The 21953-nt window shown below is 41.4% G+C and overlaps 1 protein-coding gene across 10 annotated transcripts in view; it reads right to left on the bottom strand.

The window, feature by feature from the left end:
- Positions 1-21953, bottom strand: part of SEMA6D (semaphorin 6D) — a 210370-nt gene that overhangs the window by 32290 nt on the left and 156127 nt on the right. The gene's annotated exons all lie outside the window — the stretch shown is intronic.

Genomic DNA, 21953 nt, shown 5'->3' with positions numbered 1-21953 from the left:
CTCGCAGCGGGAGCGTTGCCTCTTGAGAACTGATTCATCGAAGTAAGGGCGCCAGGATTTGGCCCATAGTAAATTCTCTTTAGAGATGGTGCCAACAAAATCTCCCAGCCATGGGAATAGGACGTTTTTGGCAACTCGGTCCCTTGGCTGTCTCTCTCTGATGTTTCCTAGTGGTGACAGGCTAAAGGCAAGATCATTATGGGCTTCCTCACAGCGAACACAGCACAGCTATGTGGCACCCCAGGAGCTGCTGCCTGGTTAAAGGTGTAAGGACATTATTTTCTCTTTTTTATGAACAGCCCTAATCTGAAAAGCATCAAAATTTGCACAGTGCATGAAAATGCTGCGATAGAGGCTACTCGCTTGGTTAGGAATTGAATCGCAACCTCAGGAGTAAAAAGCTGAAAGTGCTTCCAAAAGAAGGATTTGTTTCACAGAAGAGCTCTGTGGCCTTTGCACTGGAAGTGAGACACTTGGAGCAGACCCACTGTGGTGGGGATTTATGGTGGGTACGGATGGGTGCCTCGGTGCAGGCTACCCACACCAGGGCATTAAAAATGTGGGATTTTCTCCTTGGCTTTTGAAACTCCTGATGGTAGTGCCAGCCAGGAAAACTGCAGTACAGAAGAGCCACTCATATTTTCATGTAATACACCCCTTCGGTGGCTGCCATGTAGAAATTACCCCTCGATGTTGCTCGGTTATCCCTGCCGTGGGGGCATTGGATGCCCAGCTCTTGGTACTGCTTGGACTGTGGGCTCCCCTCTGCTCCGAGAAGGGCGGCCTGTGGGAATGGAACCTTTCTTCCCTACTATGCCTCCCACCCACAAGCTGACTCAAGGTTTCCATATATCAGGATGAAAGATTAATATGGTTTAAATCTCCTTCTGTTTCAATTAGGCGGGTGACACAATGTTGAGAATCAGATCACATTCCTGTTGGGCAAAGGGTTTCAGCTGGAAGTACAGCATTTTAGAGGATTTTGGTACAGCCAAGACTAATATCTTGTGTCTGCACTTAAATATGGTAGTTTATTATCATTTCAAAAATTGCTGCATGGCTAGAAACCACTTTATGTAAGGATTTAAAGTACGTGCATTTACAATATGTGTGCAGTCAGGGAATTACACAGCCACAGGTTTTTAAACACAAATATATGCAGGCTCCTATTGATATGATAAACTATCAGTAACATGTGCTGCAAAGCTTCTTAAATCCTCATTGACACAGCAGACCACTATTGTGTCAATAGTGTGCAGATTAATGGGGTATTGTCAGGCTGTTTTAGGCCTTAACTTTCATTTATCCTAAAACTTGTTCTTCATTGTAACTCTTAACCTTTGGATTCTGCCAACACATTTCTTGTCACAAATATACTAATGGAATTAAAAGAAACCTGGCTTTTAAATGTTAATTACCCCTAGAATGATTGATTTGCAAAAGAAACGCATCAGCAAAATCTGAAAGTACAGAGGCAGAGTAAAATGGACCGAGCATCAGCCCAAGAGCCAGGAAAGCTCGAGGACCAGCTTTGGCTTCAATGAGACCATCCCTGTGTCCCAGGTGGTAATGGGGGCACCTACCCACCCTGGCTCATGGGCAGGGTGTACGGGTTACTCCTGCTGTCCAAAGGACTTTTCACCCTCTAAGCGCTTTACAGACTTGAGCAACACTTGTTCATGAATTTGAAAATGTAAGCAAAGTACTAAAAATTTTCATACTGGTAACAGACCCACCCTCTGTTAGAACAACATATTGAGTTTTTTATTCATTAAAATATGGGTATTCCTAAACTGTTTTTAAACCGGACATTCCATTCTGCTTGAATGCTTCCAGTGGGTTTATAACCAAAGCTGAACTGATTTCGGCAAGTAGGTGTGTTGATCACATCACCACTTCAGCCACAGGGTGATTTGGTAAGGAGGTGCCAGTGCACACAGTGCAGGGCAGTTTGCAAGTTTGGGAAACCACCTTCAGATCATGGTAGCTCGAGAAAAGTTAGCTCAAATGGCACATCCGTAGGAAATAACAGGTACTAAGAGAAATGGAATTGACGGTTTATCCCTGGCTGAACCAGAGCTCCATCGGTGACTCAGCATGCAAAGGCATGGACACAAGGGTTTCTGAATGAAATATCAAACTTATATTTTGAGGACATGTTCATTTAAGCTGTGTCATTTCCAATTAAAACAGCAAATGTCATTTACAGGGAGATGGTCAAATCACAGCAGTGCCAGGAAGTGATGATGTTATATCCTAAAAGTCATTTTGTTTTAACTAAATATTTTCTTCCTCCCTTCTCCTTTTTGCCAGTGCATACAGATATCTGCCTACTGCAAGGCCTTGCATAGAGAAACCGCTAGGTAATTTAATATGGATCGATGCATAATTCCTGATGAAGTAGACATGCAGTTTTTATATTCACTGTCCTTAAATCTAAATTGCAAAGTGCAATGTTAAGACTTACCTTGACTGTAATTAAGTTTGATAGTAAAAGAGGATAGAATTTATTTATTATGAGTGCATAAAATTAGTTGGACAATTTAAGGTGCTATTCAATGAGTAATGCTCCCATAGAAGGGGTAAACATTTGTCTGCCTGATAATAGTAGCTATTAACAACCTAGAAAAGTTATTTTCATACAGCTCTGGTTTTATGTGTCTTCTTGTCTTCTCAGTATCCTGGGAGCCATTGCACAGGGCAGGGCGGGCATGTATAATACGTGAATAAATGTAGGATGATTTCCAAGGAAAACAGGCTTTTTATCTCTATTGATTGGTGAAGAATTCTCTCCTTTGGACTTTTAAGAACATAAATGTAGAAAATAGGAAGATCAAGCTATTAATGCCTGATAGCTCATGACCAAAACAGGGTTAAAGCCACATAGGCTGAAACAGATAGTTCATTATGGGAGCAGTCTCCACAATGCAGAATTCCATGTTTCCTAATGCTCACCTCCGTTAGAGGGATGCCAACCATTCCTGGCTTTAGCACCCATCTCCATTAACCCTTTCTATAGGTATTGCCCTTCTTTAGCTACTGATTCTTTCGCATTCCCCATGGTTTAGATGCCAAGAAGATGGGTCTTTAATCTGCCTGGAGTGCATGTAAATCATATCCCTGTTCAACCACCCTAAATCTTGTTGCCAGGGGGAATATTGGTGAAAATCCCAGTATTTGGCTGGCAAAGCAATAAAGCTGAGCCAACCATTTTCCTTCTTCAAGTCCTGAGCTTGTAGCAGTATCAATGCAAGTCAGAAGTGAGACATTTCAGAACGTTGTTGCTCATGATTTACACCAATTGGCTAAAAATAGCAAATTGCTAATACAATAAGCCTGTGCTGTGTTGATACAGACAAATAATTGTTTATAAGGCAAGTATTATTTAAAGAGGGGTAAGTTTAAGAAAAGATGTCATAAATTTATCCCTCTAAATAGTATCCAAGGTATCATATGAGTGTAGTTCTTTATAATGCTTAAAAGAGAGAAGATAATTTTCTCATATTTTCCAAATGATGGGAGACCCCTCTTTTCACCCTTGACAGCTGTCAGAAAATTATGTGAGATGCTTTTAAGCAATTACCATTTTGTAAAATACAGGGAGGAGAGAAAACAATTCCAACACTTTTTCATAGCATCTTCTTAGGTGCTGTATTGAGAGTTGTGTTTAAAGTATTTCTGACTGTCAAGAATTCACTTTAACATAGAATCATTTAGGTTAGAAAAGACCTTTAAGATCATTGAGTCCAACCATTAGCAACATCATCCTTCCCTTTTTAATATTTTTCTAATCTGCCTCCTCATTTAGAGGGATGTGTAGGAATCTCAGGCTGTATGCCTGTCACTTGAAGGTGTAGTGATAATTCTTTTGCCAACACTGAGGCTGGGCTGTGTACCCCAACGTGGCAACTTTGTCCTGTCTCTAAAGGATCAGCACGTGCATGTGCTTTCATACCTGTGATTTAACTTTCTGGCTGGTGTGAGAAATGGGTCCACACTGTTATTCATGACCACCCACCACCATCTGACATCAGTTTGCCTTGAGAAGCCCATAGAACTATCTCTATATTGAATATTTAAGTGATAAATCTAATAGCTGCTCTCAGGCAAAGGTCCGGCTGAAATTCAATATGTTGGCTCTCCAATTCCCCCATCTAGACTCTGGGGAGGCAGAGGAGATGTGCCAGTAATGAATAAAAATAACTAGAAAACAAATAATTGCTTTAAAGCTTTGTCAGTATACTGCATGGGTCAGCCAGCAGGGATCCTGCAGGATCCTGCCCAGATGAACCTGAGACAGTGGAAAGCCAGAAATTCCTCCTCTGCTGAGGCTGTGGGGCTGGCAGAGATAACCTCATGTCAGCAAAGACAGAAGAGACACAGAAACAACCTTTGCAATGTGTTGTCCTGTGTATTTTACAACTTGAAATGTGCCTAGAGTGAAATCTGGATGAAATGTGCTTGGAGTGAAATCTGGATGACTGTATGTCAAAGCTAATAAAAGGGATTCAAGCAATAAACATAACTGGGCACAGTCCTGTAAAACTGGTCTTTCCTGCCTGTAAGCTCCCCATCAGGCTTAACTTAGAAAAACCAACTCTTTCAGGTTCTAGCCATGGCACTTTCGAGCAAAGATCACTGCAATAGTAAAAACTGATTAATCCCTGGTCCTTGCAAAAGAATAATCTCATAAAATGATCCTAGTGAAGGCCAGCTGTACAGGGCAGAGAGCTGGCAACACCAAAGCCAAGCTGAAGGCATTGCTGTGGTGCTCTTTGGGTCCAGGTGTAGAGCAGTAGGTGTTGCTCACTCCCCTCAGCACTTTAAATGTCTGCAGGAATGATTGAAAGCAAAAAACCGCAATTTTCTGTACAATTATTAGCTTTTCGGTTTGGTGCATTACAGCACCCATTTTTTGATGGGGGAATTAATTCAAAACATCTAAGGTAATATCATCAAAACACTGTAATTAGATTTAATGGCACACTTCCAAGATTAATAGGTGATCTTCCTCACAGCCTACAATTTTAATTTCCAAAATTTCATTTGTCATACTGCTACTCAGTACAGATTCACCATCACAGTGTTTACCTACACTTTTCCTCACTAGTAGTAAAATGTGCTGCCTTTTCCAGGCATAGACAGATGAAAAGATGTATTAGTAACAAATCTGTGTTCATGGCATATAATCACAAGATGACAAGACACTTAATGTTATCTATTTATATATTATGTATAGCAACTTCTTTTGCACAAAATCACTTTTCAGTCCCATTTTAGGGGATTACCTAATCCTGTAATTGATTCTGTGTGATGAGTCCCTGTTGTCCTGTGGAGACCCACTGACCTTCAGAACAGAAACAGGCTTGAAAACATTCCATTATTCCACTGGTTTTTTTATGTGTAAATTACAAGATAATGCAGGATGAGAGCAGATGATTTTATCTGTCCATTTACTTCACTGAGCTCAGAATTCTAAGTGTTTTATGACTTACCAAGAAGAAGAATTGCTCTCTATCAGTAAGAATGACCAAAGACATGATTGATGTTTTCTTGAAGGTAAATCAAATATTCCCATTCTCAAACAGCTCAGAGCTACAGTAAAGCTACTTTCTACTGTAACTGTCTCATCTCAGAACTTGCAAAGGGATGAAGCAATTGCTCACTGGTTATAAATACCAGCAGATTAGTTTATCTATAGATCTGTATCATGTTACTCATTCCAGAGTCCATAAAATCCAACATGAATCAGCTTGACTTAGTACACAAACCATCACATCCTACACAAAGGTGAGTCCACAGGTAGCAGCTGATGACATTTTATAGTCATGGGGGTTTTAGTATTACAGAAAACAATGGGACATGTGTGCATGTGCAGACAGACAGAGACACATAAACCTTGCTCCTTCACTGTCCCACCAAATATAACTCCACGGATTAAGGCCTTAAATAAGACTCTAAGAATGTAATTTAGTACAGTCTGAATCCCCCTTGGGCAAGTCTGAGGTAGCTCCTTGGGCTGTCACGGCCAACCAGCTGTCCAGCCTAACACTGACTCAGGAGCCAAAAACCTGCCTCATTTGGGTGACAGTGAAACAGTTGTAAAGGATCAGACAGACATTATCCATGGACGATGTAGGGAGGGTGCTTAGAAAATAGTTAATACCAGTACTTACTAAGAATAGAAAGGTAAACAAACTCCTTGCAAATTTGTATCTGAATGAATTCTGAAATAAAGCCTTACCACATGGCATTCCTATCCAGCAAGAGGGTAGACTCTTATCCTAGGTTAGAAGAAAGATGATCAAACTGTTTACTTTTACCTCTGTGACACACATAATAAAGTCCACGGCCCACACACAATCAGTAATGACAGGAGCTGCTGCCTTTGGCATATTACTTTGAGTTTCTCTTTAGTAGGTGCCCCTTCACATCTCAGTATCTGGCTTTAACCTAGGATATTTTGTTCTTGAGACATAGGTGATTACCTTTAATTAGTCTTTCAACACTTGTGGCCTCATCTAACATTACTGTTTATTTGAAAAAAATTACTTCTAGCTTTGATGTACCTCAGTGTTCCTTCTTGTGTGCTGGCTGTGGGCTGCAAAATCCTTTCTGTTGAGTAGCTGTAACAGAGCCATCCATGAAAAGCTTCCTTTCCTCTGTTCTGTGCCTTGCATGTTAGTGCAGAAGAAAAATTTCCATTTATGGAAAGTGAGCACACACAATCACTATTCTCTATATATCATAAATTCTCTCTATATGCTCTCTATTCTACTATTCTCTACAGTAAGGGGCAGAAGTGAGTGCAGATTGTTTGATCCTTTGGAGTTACTGTTGCTCCTTCCCCCAATCAACATTTGAAATGTGCACCTGTCTGGAAGCCACTGATCCAGGGACATATCCTACTGCTTTCCTGAGGAGAATGAGAGATGACACATTTTCACCTTTGAGGTGACAGTAGGTGACGATGAGATAGGTGGCCCATTTCAGCCCCACATTGTCTCACTGATCACAGTATGCCAGCTGCTTGTATGACTGTGCATGTCAGCCCACTAATCTTAAGTGATGCAGAGCTCCACAGAGTCTGGGGAAATACCATTGTCTGTGACAGCTCATGCAGGAAACAGTCATGCAAAGGAGCTGTCATGGGAGGAGGCTTGGTCTAGGAGAGGGGGGTGTGTGGGGTCAAAAGTGTAGAAAGCACTTTGGATCCAAGGCAATATAAATTAGCCATGACACCTATTCTATCCTACAAAATCTATTTGCATCACATACTGGAAGAATTTACATCGCAAAAACATATAACAAAGCAACAACCAGTAATAATCAAGTTATAACTAAATACTCTGGATGGTACTTGCCTTGGAAAAACAAGCTCAGGTAGGAATGCCAACACTATTATCTGACATAGCTGGAAAAAAGAGTAAGCCATGACATCTCCATTCTTGGCAAATCACAGAGACTGCTGCAGGCACTGTGTTCCCTCTGCTGCTTGGAGTGATGCAGTCGAAGCTGCTGTCGCTGCTAGCTACAGATCTCTTCTCGTCTGTGTCTTTGTGGGGAAGAGGAGGGCATGAAAAGTGGTTCACTACTTGGGAAGCAATGGAAGAAACAGTATTTGTGGTTCCAGTCAAAGTTTTCCAGCTCCTTTTATAGATTTGACTTTTTTAAAAAAAATTTGTTGCACAACAGGGTGCCAGGATTTTAGCAGCCATGTTATAGCAAATAAATCACTTTATTATAAAGTCTCTACTGTCCAATAGCCAAAGATAACTACAGGTTATTCTCAGCTTTCTTATCAAAAGCTGTTTCAGACTTGAATATTTTATCTGAGTACTTCAGATGCTGCCTGAGTAACTTCCCACATTCAGAAGAGTCTCAATGATTGCTTATTTTGTGCATATGTACTTTGCATGCCGGCAGAGAATGCCTAGTTGGTGATTTCTGTCCTTGCATTATTACCCACGGATGTGCACCAGGCCGAGGGCTCAGCACCAAACCAGAGAGGGATGGAAAGGTCTCCACCTGTCGTGTGGCCAGACCATACAGAAACACTCTCCATATGTGGAGACCAGCTGCGTTAGGCACAGGCTTAGCAGGCTGCCTGCCACCTGGCCAGTCCCCTGCACTGCCCCAGGCCCGCAGCGCGCTGCCAGGGGAAGAAGGGAGTGGACTCAGGGGGAGACAGGGAAGGGGGAGCGGCGAAAAAGCAGACTGTCCACTGCTCAGCCAGCTGACTGGGGTCTGGAGAGCAGATCGGGGACATGGTCAGCCTTGGACTCCCATCACATCACATCACATCACATTGCCAGGACTCAAGCTCGGATGAGCTTTGGACACGTCAGAAGAGGCCACATGACTTCTTACTGCAGACCCAAGAGAGGAGCTCTCTGCAAGGTGGATCATCTGTCAGTCCTGCCCATCAGTAATGTCATGGCACTGATGTCAGGCTGACAATTTAGATTCAAAATCCTTCCTAGAAGGATCAGCGCAGCACGTGTGCGCGTGTTCCTGGCGTTGCTGGCCATCTGGGCTGCTCTTAAAGCCATGTGGTTTTACACCCTGCCCACGTTCCAGGGTCCTGCATCCAGAATGGCACTCGGGAGAAGTGCATGCGTTAACTTGCTCTCTGATCTACACCCCTTCATGAACTTTTGACAGTGACTAAGTCTCTGTTTTCCCTAGGATCTTCAAAAACCTTTCAAACAGACCTGATGACAGAAAGCCTGTTGATTTTTTGTTGGGACTGAGTGAAGATCCCGCTTTTCTCTCAGATGCCAAAAGGAAAAAAAAAGTGAACTATACTTTTCAAATGTCATCCTGGGGAGCCAACCCTCAAATTCTTCCTTACATATAAATTGTCCTGGCAGGATTACCATATAATATCCATTGCAGCAGTGGAAAATATCAAAGGATCATGGCTTAAAATTAAACAAAGCAGCACCCTTTCTTGTCTCAAAAGCAATACACTGTTCCTCTTTTTCCCTTCCCACCTGCAAATTGCCACGCAGTTTGGTAAAGTGAGATTAAGTATCCACAATAAACACTCCCATGTGAGGCCAGCAAGAGCAAATGGAAGCAATCGCTTTACTTTTTAGCCCAAACCTTCTGTTACTGTAGCAAATGAGATTCTTTTTTTTTTTTTTTTTTTTTTTTTTTTTTTTTCAGCTGACTAGCAGAAACTGATTTAGGCCCTTTGCACTTGATGCCAGCAAGTGTTCCCACTCCAAAAATAGCCTATTGAAGAAAGAAGTGACAGTTGCTGTCTTCAACAGGCTGCTTTCTAAACCCATTGTTAGAAGACACCTACTCCAAATGAAACCTGGCCTGTCACCACGCTGTGGGCAAAGTGCCATTCCAGCAGATGGGCAGGGGGCAGGCAGTGCCAGCAATCCAGTCTGTATATCAGCCTTGAGTAACAAGGTTGTGTTCCCATCTGAGGATGTCAAAGCCCGGAGCTGTGCTCTACCTTAACCTGTGTCCTCACACACGTTGCTGCTCGCGCACATCTTTGCGGTATTTGAAAGGTTTCTGTTTGATTTGCAGCCCGTCTTGCTCTGTTCCACTGGCACCAGGTTTAAGTTTGGGGTGGGTGAGCCTGGCCTGCCATGCTCTGGAGGTGTGGGCAGGACTGCGTGAGCAGTGCTTGGCTTTCAGTGCCTTTCTCCCCACTGCGGAATTTAGTAGCAAATATGTGGAAAAACACCTCAGGGTGCTGTAGTTGAGGCAGAAACTTCCAGAAATACTTCAACAGCTGTGGAATAGTGAGAAACCACAATGCAGGTACCTCTGAGCGGAGCTGCAGGAGTCCAGCAGAGGTTAATCTCAGTGCACAGTTACATTTAGAGTAAACATGTGCCCAAATGTCAGGTGGTAAGAGCAGTCCTGCAGCCTCATTCTGTTCTCGTGTCAGAAATGCCCACACTCTCAAGTGCCTCGCAAGAGCACCAGGCCTCGATGAACTGGGATTCATATGCCACAGCCTCGTGAGACCAGTATGACAACAAAGTCTCTACCTTTCAATGTGTCTTGTACAAAAAAAGCCTCATCTTTCCAGTGAAATGCCAGCCTGTGTGGGGAGACTTTATCGAGGTTCTTCTGTAGTACCTGTTTGTGTTATATGTCAAATTAATGCACGTAAACTCTATCTGCATCTTTTCAAAATCTCGTCTTATATGTCCCATGAAACTATTAGTTTAGCTATCATTAGGTATTAAAATTTAAAAGGGTCACTAAATGCATACTGCTAGAAGGGAACAACATTAGTTACACATTACCAGAACAAAACTAAATTAAGAAACAGTTCATTTCCTTTGTACCATCAATATTTTACTCAGCCATAGCCTGGATGCTTGTACTCGCAAAAAGGAATTAATCATTCATGTGCTAATGTACCTCCATTTTTTAAAATCATCACTTAAGTAATCATTTTTGTGTGCGCTCAGATGTGCGATGCCTGCTTATGAAAGTGCAGGAAAAATCAATACAAATTAAATAAAATTTAAAAGGTGGATATCAGTGAAACAGATGCAAAAGAGTCCTCCGTGCAGTAAAATTGTAATCAAATTGCTGTAAAATTCTGTTAGTGAGTCATAATTTGAAAAAGATCCCAGCCTAATGCTAAACTTATTTATATGCCATGCTACCCTCTTTATTTTGGTGCAAGCACACACAATGCAGTTCATCACAGATTTTGTCTTAAAACGTGCATAAAACTGAAACAACAAAATCTTTATTGCCATTTAATTGGGCACTGCCATTTCCCAAGAGTTTATTTACCGAGAATCACAGTGTTCATATCTAACATCATCTGTGTCTGCACATCTGGGAGGTTCCCAAAACCCTTCCCAAAGTGAGGTGCAGGAAACCTCGTGGAAAGGCTCCTGCCTGGGGCAGGCACAGGGTTCCCTGCCTGGTGTTCCCTGTCGCATGCCAAGCGTGGGAAACGAGGCACTGTACGGCTCAGCAAAACCAAAATTCTCCTCTTCTGCAAAGCATCACACAGCCAGTCTGCAACATCTACCCAGTACAGATCACAATAATCAAAGTTTCATTTCTCCAGCCCCCTGAAAAGGCCCAACTGTATCTCCTGAGCTGGATTTGCTGCTGCCTTGGGCTTGTCATTTACACCCATGGAAAGTGCTCCAAATCAAGAGCCCTGCTTTTCTCAGATATAAATTACAGTCACTTTACCCAGCCATAAATGTCTGTCTAAGGTTAAAAGTAGTAAAGAACAGCAGTTAGTACTGGCTGCATGTAGAAAGTGTAAGATGGTCCTACCAGATTGGAGCCCACAGTCCCATGGAAATTAAATTAATTTTTACTAAAGTTGTGATTGTCTCTTTTGGACTACCCACATCAGTGAAGGAATATGGCAAAGCTGTTAGATCCCTTCAAGAACAATGAATTTCACAGAAGAGCAGCACAGTACTTGAAGTAGATTTGGTGTAGCAGTACTGTAGGCTTCTTCTTCTATTGCTTCAGTAATTTTATGGTGATTTTTTTGGATGAAAATTTACAGAATCTCTGTGTTTATGAGGCAATAGAGCAACCTGCAAAATAAATTCCAAGGCCATGTTGTCTATTAATATATGGTATGGCTTCTTGTGAATGACTAGAGATGAGCTGGAACTATGCTCAGGAAAAGCAAGAGAATGTGTACCTTGACTTCAAGATGTGAAAACTGCGTTCTTTTTCAGCTAAGACCTGACATTCTGTCTGTGAAGTGGAGACAACGATCCAGCAGGCAATATTTCTATTTTGCAGAAACTTCTGAGAAACCAAGTAGTGGGTTCCCATTCAACTCTTCACCAAAAGCCATGCTTTGGATATTTAATTTTTAATAAAGGACTTTTTCTTTTTTTTTTTTCCCTTTTCTCTCTTTCCCTTTTTACTAGATCCAAATCTTTTCCAGCTGAAGCTTTTGTGATAGCCACTGTTTCTCCCTCATCAAAGCATCATACATGCAGCCATCTCATCTGCAAATGTCAGTGAGTACATGGCAGAAAAAAAGCAGAACAGTATTATTAGCTTACTGCTAGTGGATAACAGGAGCAGCACGAACTGACCATGATTCAGAGGTGTACTATGAATGGCTATATTTTAGGCTGCAAGGAACTGAGAATTTAACTTTTCTTTTGGAGAAGTAGCTGGTGAAGCTGGGTTTGGCCACAGCCAAGGAACATCCTGCGAAGCCAGCAGGAGCTCAGTACACGCTGCATAGGCACCAAACCAAGCACACAATTTACATCCCCTGGCAGCGCAAAGCAACCTGTTACTACAGTCCAGTACACAGATAGGAGCCCATAACCTTGGAGAATTGGATTGGCTCTGTTTATTTAATTTTAACCCAATTAAGGGACAATGCATCATGAGCAGTGGCAAAAAAGAGTTACCAGACGAAGCATCCACCAGGTCTGAAAGCCACTGCCAGTTAAATGTGCAGGACAAGCACTTCTGCAATTACACAAACAGTTAAATAAATATGGATTTTAAATTTCTCATTTTTATCAAATTCAGCTGTTGACAAGACCTCAGTCAGAGGGAGGAAGGGGAGTGAGAGGGCAATGAGCTTCTCAACCTCAAGGTGTTCCACCTGGATGGGAGGAGGAAGGGTCCCTTCCTAAAGGACATACACTGGATGTATGACACAGATTCTTTGCATGAGCTGTCTGCATGGAGCTACCTGACTGCTTGAGACTGAAATTGCTGATAAGGATGTAAAGTTTGACCTATATTAATTTCTTTTTCTGGGTGTCTAATGGACTAAGTGGGTTTTTTCCCAGTTCAGAAGCTGAAGATAGGCTGGGGATCATTTGAATGAGATTCAGCTGTGGACCTCCACCACTGCTTGTGCAGAAGAGAGTCCCTGCAGAGAAACAAGAGTGGGAATTTGCACAGGTGTAGAGAATTGCCCCAAATCTATGTGTGTGCCTCCACTATTTCAAAACATACACGTGTGCCTTTTTTTGCCTTTCCTTAAATTTAGCAAAGTGTCCTGAAATGCACTTCATATGATTTGAAAGATAAAAATGTCTCTGTCTTACTCGTGCCAGTTTATTGCTAATGTGGGCAGGTGATTCATCAATGGATGAAATGAGATTTTCAAGTTGTTTTAAAATGATGAGGTAGTTTTCAGAGCTCATGGAGTTTGTTACTAGATACACGATTTATTATTGTATTTGTCAAAGAATGTATTTGACAAGTTTTAAAAACAATTCTGTCTAATTGCTTTTATAACTCATCAATCTTAAAAGGGGAGTAGCAAGATAAGATTGTATTTTACAATCTGTATTTTTCTAGTCTCTCCCTTATCATAGCCCAGTGAAAGAGATGGAAATGTAACCACCGGATACACGATTCCCCATGATTTTTCTTTGGTTTACTGTTGATTTTCTTTGTTCACGATAGACTCAACCCTGCAAGTTAAGCTAGAAAAGGAGATTTGCCAGTTTCAAATTTCATAATTGATTGGAGTAATTGTGACTGTGCTCAGCACCATGGGACTTTTTAACACCACTTTGTATTTTTTGGTTTGATTTCACTCTAAACCATACCTAAACATCTATCTATTCCTTACTGGGTCCTATTCAGAAATATAATTCTCAGGATTACATCTGCCTATTAAAGACTTGATTGAAGATGGATTCAGGGCTCAGACACATGCTCACTTAACAAAGCAGATGCAGCCATTTCCTCAAGCTGTTTGTTACCACCTGCCTCCCAGACACCGTATACTACCAAGGAGTGGATGGAGCAGGGTGTGTGAGCCTTTGGTAGCTGCTTCAGTGTGAAGTCCTGTGGCTTAGTGAATTCTCTGGACATGTTCCCTTCCGTCTGCAAATGGTTGAGCCTTGAGCATGCACTCCAGGTCCACTGACGTGGGCTGAGCAGTTTTCCTCACTGAGACCAGAACTTCCAGTCCGTGATGAGATCAGCCAGAAGACTTCCCAGAACGTGCTGGGCAGCGCTGAGGTTCTGCTGGGGCAGAGGAGTCTGCCAGCACCAGGGCAGGCCCAGGCGCTCAGGCTGAGCACACACGTCCCCTCCCACGTGCTGATGCTCATTTCCAGGCCCAGCTGCTTTTTACTGCCCCTCTGCCAAGCAATTGCTCCCCATAACTGCTGGCAGAACACAGCACGTGCCTCTTCCCTGTGCTCTCCGGGCAAAATCCGGCAGGCAGCTTAACCACCTGCTAAGCTATTTAAACCTAATGTCGTTTTAAAGCCATAACAGCCGAGCAGGAAAATGGAGAAGTCTTGGAGACCATTCTGCTGAATAAATGTGGGGAAATTTCTGACACTCGAGTGCTAGCTGGGAAAAGTAAAGCAGTGATGCCTTAATGGCAGCGAGGGTTTGTGAACTGGCATTGTGGGTTCACAACCACTTCTCTGAGACTACTGGGCAAGGGGAGGAGGAGAGATACAGGTTACACTCAAAGTAAATCTCTGCAAGATCAGCACGTACACACCCTTCACAAACCTGCTCATGCAGCTTGCGTATAAGCCTGCAAGGAGTTGCTGATTCAGGGTTTTCTTAATAACAAAAACATATTTTTTGGAATTTAAGTTTTGGAACACGATGCAGCCTGCTAAACTCTCTTTTATTAAAAAACATACCAGAACAACATAGAAAGCATAGCACCAGCCAGTGCTGAGAAGGCAGGCTACTATATTGAGAGCAAGAGCATATTCATTGAATAAATTTCATTTCTGAGATGTGCCATACTTAGACCTAGCCCTGCAAACACCCTCACAGATTTACTGGCATGGGACAAAGACACTGCCTGATTCAGTCCTTACAGATAAGGTCCTCCCATCTACAAGAGCTGTATTCCTACCACTCTTAGTATTTCTCAGTATTTCTCAGTGTTATTCAATAGTCAGCTTTATTTGATTTGTGGCATAGTATGATTTTATGTGCTTTTATATATATTTTAAAGTTATCTTTGTCTTTAGCTGTGGCGTTGTCATCCAAACAGCTCAGAAACACCAGCTACAGCAGGAAGGGTGAACAGAGGCGCTTCAGGAACTAATGAGAGTGGGGCGATCTGCACGTTCAGGAGCTGCACACACAAACTGAGCCACCACCACCAATGGGCGAGCTGATTACTGTTTATTTGAGGGGAGAGAAATGAGTTCTAACTGGCTAAGACACTTTTGTTATCGTGAAATGCATATTTGGCTACAGCAAATGGCTTCCAATCAGAAAAGTGACATTTTGTTCTGGCTGTTTGTAAACAGGATGTATTTAGTGTAAGGCACCCACAGCTGCAGTAACTGCAGATTTTCAAGGCCAGACTCAAATGTATCCTACTTTATCATTATTTTTCTCATATTTACTGTACTCAAGGCCTTGCAGTTTTATAGGAAGCCAAGAAAATAACTTGTCTGGTTGGTTGGCACTTAATATTGTATGGCAGTTCATTGTTTTCAAGAGAGTTTTGTATTTTCACCTGAAACTTTGATCACAGCATCACAGGCCCAGCCCTGTTTTTGATAATCAACGTCAGTGTCATGAACACGTGTAAGTGCACAACTGAACTCAAGAAAACTGAAAACTGGGGAAACCCTTCAGTATTGAGAGTGGGTCAGCTGAGATGAGAGTCAGAATCTCAAAGCCTGTTGCTGACTGCCTGACCCCAGTGGCGTGGTTCATGGGAATGGGCAAGGAGAGGGGTAGCAATAACACAATGGGGCCGCATCACAGGTAGAGCTTTCTGGAAAGACAATGTAGCTTCAATCCAGATGTCTTTCTAACACTTGTGATAAAGTTGGTGGGAGTGGTTTGAGGAAACCACTTTTTTTTTTTTTTTTTTAATCTCTTACATCAACGTGTAACTGTAATTCTTGTTTCTTACAAGAAAAACATTGTGAAGGCGAGTGGCTTTCCAGGGAAAAAACCCTGAAGATGTGGAACTACAGTACTGAGACCTGTAAGCAGTTGCTAGAAGCTGTTCTCCAAACTGGTATACACACAGTTTGCTTTTGACTCCAGTAATAACTAAATCAACTTATCTTCTGCCAGAAAAACATGTTTTTTTCCAACAGAAAACTGCAATGAGTGTGCTGTGGTCTTCATCATTCTCCAGCTTCCCCTGTGGACAACATTGAAAAGGCCAGCTTTTCTCAGTTGTTTTGGTTCCTTTTTCTTCCCTGTATCTGTCAGTGACAGTTCTAATAAGTTTTGAAACAAAAGGACAATTTGTTACTTTAGAATTAGCACCATGACTGCTCTTTATATGGAAATAAGGTTATTCTGCTCTAATGAAATTGCTGAGCTGAATGCACAGTTTGAAGTTCATGACCCATTGAAGTGATGATTTATGGAACTTTCTTGCAATTTACCTGTGTTAACATCATATGTAATGTATTTCTATCACTAGACCTTTGGAAAGAGTTTTCTTTGCAAGATTCTTCTTGTTTGTTGGGAATGCTTTAGTTCCCTCAATACTGTCCCATGGGAAGGTTTAAATTCTACAGAAATTAGAAACCTCTGAAATTTCTGCTTTCAGATAAATGCTTGGCAGTGGCCAGGCTCAGTCCACATGTATGGAGGCTACACGGAAAGCCTTTCTCCTGTACTATCACCAATTTACATCTGCTCTCAGCTTTGGAAAGATGGGTCATGTTGTTATGATCTGCACCAAGATGTGACACAGAAAGAGGTAAGAAAAAAACCTGCAAGAGTTACCACAACAATTCCCCTCGTCTTCTAGTCTGTGCCCAACGTTAAAGCTGTTACATGAGAAGACAAGGAAAATCCATGTGGGATCAAAGAATTAGGGGGACATTACGGTGCATCGAGAAGCATTTTGTTTTGGAGGATTATAATATGAAAGGCAAAAATGAATATGTGGAACAAAAAATGCTGGGCAATGAGAACAGTGTGGTGTGGAATTCCCTGTCTGTCATTTCCACTGAATTTCATTCATTGAAAGTGCTCAATATATGGCAAATATTTGAGAGACCAGTGCCAGAGCAGTATTTTGTATATTCTGTAGATGGAAGTGTACTGGGAATCTGGTCAGCAGTGTAATTGTTTATATTCATTATAAACAATCTGTGTTATTTGGCAACAAAACCTGACTTTCTGAGTTGACTCTCATTGCTGCTGAGATAGTTCTATCAGCTGGTTGTAATTTCACTTTGGGGGCATGCAAAATACACTGTATTTCTTCCAAATTATCTGTGGGAAAAACATGATCAATACACTGAAGGCCCCTCAGTCTTGTGGGACCTATCTTGGCCCTTTTTCAATAGTCTTTAAGGGCCATGAGAGGATACAGAATAGGTTTAGCTTGCACGTGTCTTGTACCACTGTTACATACATCTGGATCTTCTTTCCTGGCTTTAATGTCCAACTACTCTCATCCTGAACAATGACAGCAGATAAAATAATGAAGAAGATTGCTCCTGAAGGTAGAATGGGACATGGAATGGGGTGAAGAGGTCTTTCTGTGAAAAGGTAACACCCTTCTTGGCTTAAAAGATGAAACAAATACTATCGAAGCCATTTTCTGATTCTTCCACACACGGCTGAGTTCCTCACAGATGTGTAAACGTGGTTTCCACAAGATGAGACCTTGTGGTTGTCCAAGCTACCCTGGACCTGAAGGACCTTCTTGTACCTCATATAAATATGTACTTGTGTAAAAGATTTTCTATCAGGTATTTGGGGGAGAGGAGTCCCAACTATTCTCTACTACATGAGGAGTAGAGAGTACATCTTGTCTCTCTTTTTTTTTTTTTTTTTTCCCCTCCTAGAAGAGTAGAGAGAAAGTCTGACAGTAAGTTAACCAGTAAGTTCATGGTTAGAATCTTTCAGTTCATGGTCTCAAATCTACTCAGGATGGGTCAAAGCAAGGGCTCAAAACATGAACTTTTACATCCCACACACCTGTTCTAACTACTAGGAGCTGATCACTTGAAAGGAGATTTTTCTGTCACTCTTGAGCTGTTCCAATTTGTAGGAATAATTAAATATTATTTTATTTAATGAGAGATAGATTCTACAATCCAGGAAGTTTGAGCATTTGCCTTTGGTATCGATGATGCAGGTTTGTGTCTCTGCTCCAGTGACTCATCAAAGCGAACAGGCACAGCTGAATTGCTGGATGGGGATTGCTTTTGCTTGATTGACGTTTTTCTAGGAAAAAAGGAAACCCTAAACCAAACTGCTGAAAGGGGGCTGATGTGCTCTGAATGAGCCCTACCACATCCCTGCTGCTTCTCTGGCCACAGACCTGATCATACTCCTGCAAAAATATGCATGTCCCAGCCATGTGTTTTCGAAGAGCATTTCACCAGCACGAACAGTTTTAGCTCCTCTCCCGTGCTGGCAGCCTCCACTGCGGGGGAATGTGTTTGTGCTCACACCTGTGCCTAGAGATCACAACTGCACAAGAACATGAAAGAATTTTTCCACGAACATTAGGTGCTTTAAAAAAATTCCTATAATTTTCTGTTTTCAAGTCTTTCTCCCCTTGTCTATTTTTGCTAAGCCTGTGCTTGTCATGCCTGTAGGCTTCAAACTGAGGAACACTTTTATTCTGAAAGCAGCTGTTTCTACTACAGGAGTGCCTTCACTTTGGCTGTGATCTTCCTCCAGGAAGGTGAGGCTCTGCTCTCAGCTTACACCCAGGCTATCCCAGCTCCACTAAGTTGACCCAAGGACAGAATTTAGCTCTGTGGGCTAGAGGCTGAGCTTTTGCTCCCTTTTAGCAAGTCTGACTCTCTTGTCATCCCTTCTGCTTTTGAAATGTGCAGCAGGAGCTTCTCTAAATTTTAATCGGGCGATTTCATTTGTTCAGTACTTAAAGAGCAGGATTTATTTACCGAGGATTTAAATTTCTCCAAAGTAGAGAGAAACTAAATAGCACTGCTCTTTAAGCGTGTCTCCACATTTAGAAAGCATTGGGTTACACTTTCCATTTGAAGATTTTCTTCTTAAAAAATAATTCAGACACCCCTCCCGAGACTTTCCTGGCACTGCCCCCCCGTAACCCAATCCGCCCCCGCCAGGGAGCACAGCCCGCTGCTTGCCAGGTGTGCAGGCAAGTTTGTCACATAAAAGACTTCAGGCATAACTGCTGGCAACATGAGCTCTGAAAAGGCATTCAAAGAGGCCTTTACATGTACTTAAGTGTAAGAGATGTGCTATTTTGCTAACGGGATTCAGTATCTATATTTTACTGTAAATGCACCTTTTTCTCTATAAGCTATGAATGAGAAATTAATTTTATTGACTTTATGGATGGCTTTGGGTTGGAGATAGATATCTTCCCACAGGCATCCTTTGACATCTTTCCTTTACCTGACAGCTATCAGAACTAGTAGGGGACAACCAGCACTTCTATTTGAATGAATTCTCTTGTTATTATAGTGTCAGGCACTCAGCATTGTCTGACCCTGCAATCTAGAGGCCCAGAGTGCCTGCAGTACTGGGGAATACTTCTGAAAAATAGTGATAACTAAGATAATAATAATTCTCAGCTCTCCTGTAAAGCTTTTAATCCACTGATCTCAACCAGATACTGGCACTTACTACTAGAGGAAAGTTAAATTTGTGGTATGAGGGGTCCTATCATTTGAAGGAGAAAGCCCACAGAACAATGTGCACTGGGCTGTTAGAAAGGACAATGGTCAATTGTTTTGGGTAACATGCTGATCTCACTGCACTTAATGGCAAAATGACTTCAGTGGAGCCATAAACACAGAAAAGCGTTGGGAAAAATATTGTCATGGTCTCTGTATTCAAAATATGCCGTTTGTAACAAAGCACTGAAAACTGTAATGCAGATGTTTGCTATTTTATGCTTATTTTGTATGTGACACCAATTATTTTTGACTATTTGGCTTCTTTGTGTGTCTAATTTCTTTCAAATTTGAATATCCAGAAATACAACTTTGTAAAGAAGGTGTAATATTCTAAAAGTACTTTGACAATATTGATATTATGTCAAATTGATTCACTTGTACATCAGATTTTCTGTTTATATTTCACAGAAATTCAAGAAACATCACTTTTTTGGCACCAGCATTCATGGCAAATAGCCTTCAAAGTGTCATTGATGAGATTTTGATGAAGAGAAATTTTACATTTGCATGTGTACATGCTGGTATTTGCTCTAGAGAAGTAGGCAAACACATCCAAGTAGGAGGAAGACAGCTAAACATGTACCCTTCTGACAAACTAGCTAATCAATGCTATATGACTAGCAAGCACCTTATAGCCTCACAGAGAAATTACAGTCAATCCAAACTGTTAAGAATTGGAAAAAAATTATCTATCTATCTATCTATCTATCTATCTATCTATCTATCTATCTATCTTCTTAAAATAAATTTGCATAGCAAACACTTCTTAAGCAGCTGTGATTTGTTTATGGATTTTCTACAAACAGAAGGAAAAACTAGATTTTCTTGATAAATGACTTATTGCTAATTATTCAATGAGTGCCAATCTCCCACCTACTTTAATGAACTCCAACATAGTGAACCTTAACACCCAATATAATGGAAGTAAATTTTTCACCCTTAATGCAGTGTGAATGGCACAATTGCTTCATTCTTTTATTCACAAAGTGTCAGTCATTCATTTCAGCTCTGCATCATTCAATAGAACTAAGATGTGCAGCGAATGTGATTCCAGTCATGTCATCCTGTTAGTGCAAAGTGATTCTCAATAGCACTTGACAGCACACTGCTGGATTGGCTCAGTGCGTTAAAACAAACCAAATGATTCTGGTTTTATGTATATATCGGTACTTGTTGACATACTAGTAAATTGTTTTAATAGCCTGTACTTATGAAGGTGTATATCTTTGTAGTTAAATTCCAATACATTGTAAAGTATACTTTACATAGAAAATATTTCTCTCTCTGGAAAACTGCAGGCACAAAGTTTAGACTCAAAACATACAGTGACGCTAACTGCTTTATCTGCTCTTTGAGTAGGCATCACGAGCTAAATGTGTGTGACTGAATCAGGAGCGAGTGGCCCCAGATGCAGCTTTGTGTGTAACGTGCTGCCAGTTACAGCCCAATTAAATGGTGTTCTGCTTAGATATTTGTGGCCAGAACTGCAGCCTTGATGAAAACTAAACCAATATGCCTTTTACACAATCTTCGAAAATAATTTCCTTTAAGCAGTCTTTAGAGCAGATTTATATCTTATGTCAAACAAAGGAGATGATGAATACTTCCCCCAGTTAATATCACCTTCATGTGAAAGGTGTGCACTGGCCTAGCAAAGCAATAAATAAATAGCACAATGATGAATACTGACACTCTTTACTCCTTTTTTCCTGCCTCTGCTTTCAGCTCCATGCTGCCATGCCAACTCAGACGTACAGAAAATATTATGTGTCCTGTTTAGGAAGATTGACTAGTTTTCCCTACTTCGTGGTGGTCCTTAAGGAAGAAATAATTCATCTCACTAACCTTTATGGACTTCAGTGCACAGATGACTTGCTGATGTTTTTAATTGGTTCAACAGTACGAGTTTGATGTGGTTTGCTACACTTGCTGCTTTTGTTATGAAATATCAAAACACCCAGGAAATCTTTTTCTGATGCACATCCGACTTCCCATCTACCCACACAGCTGTTACTGGCTTGTGGTTTTCAAAATTTGATCAGAGGGTTCTTTCAGTTACGAGGTGAATTAAGATTGATTCATTGAGTCCAGATACTGAGGGGCAAAGCATGTTGCTGATGCCAGACAGAAACTTTGGCACTTGTGTATCTATCTCACTGAGGTACCAATTCTTTGCTTGATTATGTTCATATTCACCTCTCTGTAGGACTTGGTGTCATCTCCCAAAACAGCTGAACCTTTGCCACTGAAGCATGTGATCTGACTCCTTTCAGAGCAGAGGTAATCCTAAAAGCCCTAGAAAACTGCTGTTATAAATTTGAATATATTCAGCATTAGAAATATATGAGCTAC

Source organism: Hirundo rustica, chromosome 13, assembly GCF_015227805.2.
Source record: "Hirundo rustica isolate bHirRus1 chromosome 13, bHirRus1.pri.v3, whole genome shotgun sequence".
NCBI classification, from domain to species: Eukaryota; Metazoa; Chordata; class Aves; order Passeriformes; family Hirundinidae; genus Hirundo; species Hirundo rustica.
Note: the sequence above shows the minus strand (reverse complement) of the source record. Positions and strands in the feature narration are given on the sequence as shown.